Source organism: Lycium barbarum, chromosome 7 (genome assembly GCF_019175385.1).
Source record: "Lycium barbarum isolate Lr01 chromosome 7, ASM1917538v2, whole genome shotgun sequence".
NCBI lineage: Eukaryota > Viridiplantae > Streptophyta > Magnoliopsida > Solanales > Solanaceae > Lycium > Lycium barbarum.
Window position 1 is genome coordinate 115,608,143 of NC_083343.1, and position 5,779 is coordinate 115,613,921.

The 5,779-nt window shown below is 34.0% G+C and overlaps 1 long non-coding RNA gene across 1 annotated transcript; it reads left to right on the plus strand.

The window, feature by feature from the left end:
- Positions 1-958: 958 nt before the first annotated feature.
- Positions 959-3,200, plus strand: LOC132603912 (uncharacterized). The gene is made up of 2 exons (XR_009568570.1): positions 959-1,841; positions 2,680-3,200. It is a non-coding gene; the product is annotated as an uncharacterized LOC132603912 (long non-coding RNA).
- The last annotated feature ends 2,579 nt before the right edge of the window (positions 3,201-5,779 follow it).

Sequence of the window (5,779 nt, forward strand, 5' to 3'; positions counted from 1 at the left end):
TTGTTTTTTGCCAATGAATGATGACATTATCTACTCCGTTTGCTCTCTCCTCGATTATGTTAGTCTACTAAATTATTAAGTAAGTAGATTGAAGATATAGTTAAAATTATCATTGAAATCAGTAACTAAAATAGGTTTTGGAAAGATGTCTGGAAATACTATAAGATATTATTGGTGTGTGTGTGTGAATTTGAATTTGTAATGATGAGTAGTTTTTGTAGTTTTCAGGTAAGAGGCGAAGCAAGTATTACTGCGCACCTACTCTCATATCACAAATTTATGGTGGTCCAACCACACATTAGCCTCGGATTTCAATTCCAAACTTGCATAATTTCAACCACAATTAAGTAGCTAAATTTTCCTTCAATCCAAAGCTCAACCTAAAAATCCTAAAATATATCGTAACATGTGGGAGATGGAAGAGAATATAGGTCTCATTAAGGGGTTGTCATGTTTCAAGTGCTATGAGAAATAGGTCCCTAGTCATCAATGTAAGAGGAAAGGGACAACTCTTTACCCCACACAAAGTCTCATATACTCTTAAGAGAGTTTTAAGATCGCCTTCTAAATTTTCTTTTATACTAACACTTATCTTCTTCACGGTCATTTATATTAGTGCTTTCTTTATTAAGATTTTTTATAACGAAATCGGTTTCAAATTAAAAGATAAATTTTCTATGCAATTTCATAAGTAATATACCCTTCGTGACTTTAAAGCTATTTTTAATTACTAAATTCTAAATTAATAATTTATACATAAAATGTTGAGTTTATGGGCCAAACTGTGGGGTTTGCACGGGACGGCAGACCACAAATGGGTCGGTATGCCCAAGACTGTTGTGTCCAATTTTCTAAAGTAGTTCGTGAAATTAAAATAGCTTGGAGGACATCATAAGTAAATTGGAATTAAGATCTTTCTGCAGCCTATATATACTTGATTTTTTCGCATAATTATCTGTCCTATTGCTTTCATATATTGTTAAGTATCTCATAACATAAAATGATTTTTAAGATAAATGTAGAATTTAAACTAAAATTATAGAATTCTACTGAACTTACGTCCAACACTCTAGCTCTGCACTTATTTTGAACTTGAATGCGTCCAGATATGTTTAAATATATATTATATATAATGTAGGAATAGAAAATCATAGGTATAAGTGAACTAGGGCAGTAATAGTTACGAGTTCAGTAAAACTCGATAATTTTAGCTCAAACTCTATATCCAAATTAAAAATTTATCTAACATGTACAACTAATCTATTCATAACCTAATAAGAAAAAAAATTAATATCCTGACACCTCCCTAATACACCTCCGATTGGATACGCCCTGCCAAAAAGATCAGCCCGATAGTCCACAAGTAATGTAGTAGAATATATACGACTTGATCTTATCTAACATCAACGTGTTGCAAGGCAATCTAAGTTTCAAGAAAATGAAAACGTGGCTTAGTAATCTAGTAACCAACACATATAACATCGACACAAGTCATCACCATTCTTGTCGAAAGTGTCACAAAAAAAAAAAAATGCAATAGATATACCTATCCTTGGCAGCTATAAATAAAACAAAGCAGGTGAGAAAAAAAATTATTTGCTTACCAATTTCATGTGTTTCCAAAGAAAGAAAAATGGATTCATCAATAGGACCATGGACAGGAAATATTACTGATCCTTTTTCTTCTGATTTATGGGACCCTTTTGATTATGGACTGAGTGCTGGAATGACTTGGCCGGGTCGTAGAGGTGGCCGTGATGATGACGTGTCAGCCTTGGTCATGCTTATGTTGATTGGCGTGAAACTGACAATGCTCATGTTTTTCGTGTCGACCTTCCTAAGTTAAGTTTCTAATCATAGTAATTTCAAGTTTTTGCTTACATCCAAAAACTTCAAAAGTAAAAATCAAATCTTAAAGAGTCTTTGTAGCTATAAGCTAAGCATTTTTCTTTATTGATTTATTTTCTACTCAAAAATATTGTTGCAAATGCTTTTGAATTTTTTTATATCCAGAAATTCGTGTAGCCAGTTTTTGTGATCGACCGCACCCTTTGAAGTTGGGAGATGATAGGCCGGTTCGTCAATTTTTTTTTTTTCATTTAAATACTAGGATTACCTTGATGTAAGGTTTGAAATTGTGACTGATAAACGTAATCTTTCAACTTTGCTTAGTTGGCTTAGCATAGGGCTCGAACCGTAATGTAAGCCACAAAATCCATCAACCTTTGATTTTTGAGTTTTTTGTCCCCTTTCTATTGGGATGATGATAGAAGTTTTAGCACGATTTTTCTTAAAAGGCCTCCTTCAAGTTATGATTTTGTTCTCAAATCCAATACTACAAACATTTACACCCTCACCCTTGTATTAGACATCGAGAAGTGTTTAAATCTCAACTAGCTAGCATACATATGTACCTTCCTATATATGTATGATATAGACGAGTTTAGAAAGTGTACTTGCGAAAGAAACTAAAGGGGTTCTTGAAATATTTTTCTTTTTTTTTTTTGGCCCAAAAAGGGTGGCTCTTGTAAAGGATTTTACTTGGATACAACCAATGAGAAAGAAAAATAGGGAAGTGGCAACAATAGGGTGCATAATAGGACTATGCGCCATATATTCAGAAGGGTGTAGATTTGCAAGGCTATTACTAGTAAAGCTAAGTGCAATTTTTCATGGCAGGGGTGAGGAAGGAAGATCTTAATTTAGGTACAAGTTGAAGATGGCAACATACTAGAGATAAGTGGAGAGAGAGTGAAAGAAGATGAACAAGTGAACGACAAGTGGCACCGCGTAGAGCGACGTCTTGGGAGTTTTAGAAGGAGGTTCCAGCTGCCGGAAAATGTAAATGCAGATGAGATCAAGTGTGGGCTTGAACATGGAGTTTTAACAATGGAAGTGCCAAAGAAGGAAACACAAGAGGTTACAAGGAATGTTAGAGCTGTAGATATTGCCTGATACTTATACTTTATTTTTGGTTGTGGAATGTGTAAATTAAATAGTAGTAGTTGTAAAGTTACTATCGTTGTGCATAGTGGTATCAATGCTAGTTTGTATGGATAGTTTTGATGTGTGTAATACTGAAATAAAGGCTAGCTGTTGTATAGTAGTTAGCTGGTGATTTCTTTTCATGTGCTTTGAACAAGAAAAATACACGAGATGAATTTCGATAATGAAAGAAGTGAAGGCCGATTTTTATCTAATTAATCATGTGATCGTATTAAGTTAATATGATTCGGTATAAATACTACTCTATACTACTGAAAATAAAATACATCTCTTATATTTGTACAAATTGATAGCTTTGATCTAATTTTAAAGAGTTCATAAAACTACTAGTAGTAAATATCTCAAAGCTGATATTTTCAATTACATCTTATTCCAGGGTCCAAATACTCCCTTGAACTATTTTATAGCAGAGTATTTACCCTCTTAGCAGGTGGTGATTTGCATGCCTTGTGTCATGTAACAGTACGATTTTTTATATCTTTTTCTTGTTCTTTCCCTGTTCTTTTGACTTCTACTTTTTCTTTTCATGTAATATTGGCTTGTTCTTGGCTTCCCTATCTTCTTCTTTTTCTACTTCTATAGTATTACTTTCTTTTTTGTCATTTTTTTGATGAAGTTTCTTTCTATAGGTAATGGAAGTTTTTCTAACACATTTTGGTTTGAGGTTTAGGCGAAATTGTCTAAATCGCTGGAAGAGGGGGTGTGAAGCTCTGGTTGAAGTTGAGTTGGCGGTGGAAAATGAGTGGACAAACATACATAGTCCAACGGTTGGTATGTTAGACAAACATAAATAGTCCTAGAATATAATCTTATTTCTTATTTGGTTACTAATCCTGGAATAAGTTATCCCGCTATTAAAAATAATATCAGATTAACGTTATCCATATGGAGCAATAGTACTAGGACTAATTATTCTTGAATAAGACAATGAAAATAACATAATACCCGTATGGCCTACCAAACCTATTTTCTACTAAATAATAATGGAAAGTATTTTTGTAAACAAAACTTTTTCTGAGAAATTATGTAATGCTTGTTATATTTAATACAACAAACAAAAAAGTCCATAGGACACCTAATCCCAACATTACTGCCTTCAAACCAAACAACCCTGTAGGGAATTGTTTGAAACAACCTTGTAGGGAATAATAACCCGCTTCAAAATATTCAGGGCGTTAGAAACCCCGTAATGAATAAGTATGCGGTTAAACATACAACTATAATCTGAGGGATTCATGTCTTCCCTATAATACATACTATCTTCTGGTTACAATCACTACGTCAACCACCAAATGTCGTGTTGATTGTAACAGTACGAGGCATCAAATAGAAAAGTCGCAAAACGATTTTCTTTTCCTTTTTTTATTGGGGGAAAGTCTATAAATAGAGAGAACAAGTGAGGACTGCTCAATTGGTAAAGCACCTCCACCCATGACCAGTAGGTCTAGGGTTGGAGTCACGCCGAAGGGGCTCCTTAATCAACAACAAAAAGGCTAGCAGCTAACAAATCCTAGTGTAATTATTTGAAAAGCCAACCCCTTAAATTACACATTTTGCCGCTAACTAATTTCTATAATTAATAGCAAAATCATACAAAAATATAGTAAGAAGACGCATACATAATCAATAGAAAACAAAGATAAACATATGCTATAATGTCTGCCTTAACACACTAGATCTGAGTATGTCAAGTGCAACTATCAGGTGTCCGCAATAGAAAATTTAACTTAGAATAACTATCAAATCATGAATTAATAATTTTTTTACGACTTCGAATTGATGAAAGCATATTTACATTTCAAAATAGGGAATTAAGGGATATATGGCAGCACTGCTGACACCTGTGATTATCAATGACAAGCACAACCATTTTTTTTAGGTTTCCCATCCAGTTTTGGATACCTGCATTGCTAAATCCCGATTTAGTATGGGAAGTAACACATTGGGGAGTCAAGCGGTCCCTAGCAAAGAAGCCTCCATACCCCGGGTTTGAACCCAAGAATAAGGATGAAAGACTATTTACCACTCCACCACAACCATTGTTGGTAACACCGAATAATTGTTACACACTAGTAACTCCAAAACTCAGAAGTTCAAACTACTTCAGCTTTAAGTATGTAGTTACTTCTCCAGTTTAGGCCCATACGATAAAGACAATGTTCCAATTGACCATAATTTGGAGCAGTAAAAACACTTAGAGCTGGAAGACAAACAATTTATAGCAAGCAAATTTACAAAGTAAAAATGGCAGGTAGTAACTTGATTATACTGCTGAGCATAAAGTATGCTGCATAATCAAGACAAGTTAAGATCAATCTCCTCCCGAGGCAATTTTCCAATGATATTTATCATAGCCAAAACAAAGAAGTACCAAACCAGACTTACCTGACCGAATAGGTAAACCTGTCCAACCTATAAACAAGAAACTAAAAACAAAATTAATTTCAAGCCACACTGGACCTTCCAAATTAGAAATCAACTTGGACTCACCTAAATTAAATCCAATTATATGTATACCTGCAAAGCAAAAGTCTGAAAGCAGAGAAAAACTGCTTATGACATAATTTCAGAGCTTCAGTCAAAATAGCAAATGACACATGAGTAATTTCTTTGTTCTTCTGTTCACTTGAAGGTATTTTCCTTTGCTATTTTTTTTTTCTTTTTGTTCTACTTTAGGGAGCTCAGTGGTAGGTACTAAGGGAGGGGGGAATCTAAACATCATACTTCTAAGGTAGATATTGTTTTACTCATAGAATGTATCCTCAGCTTATCA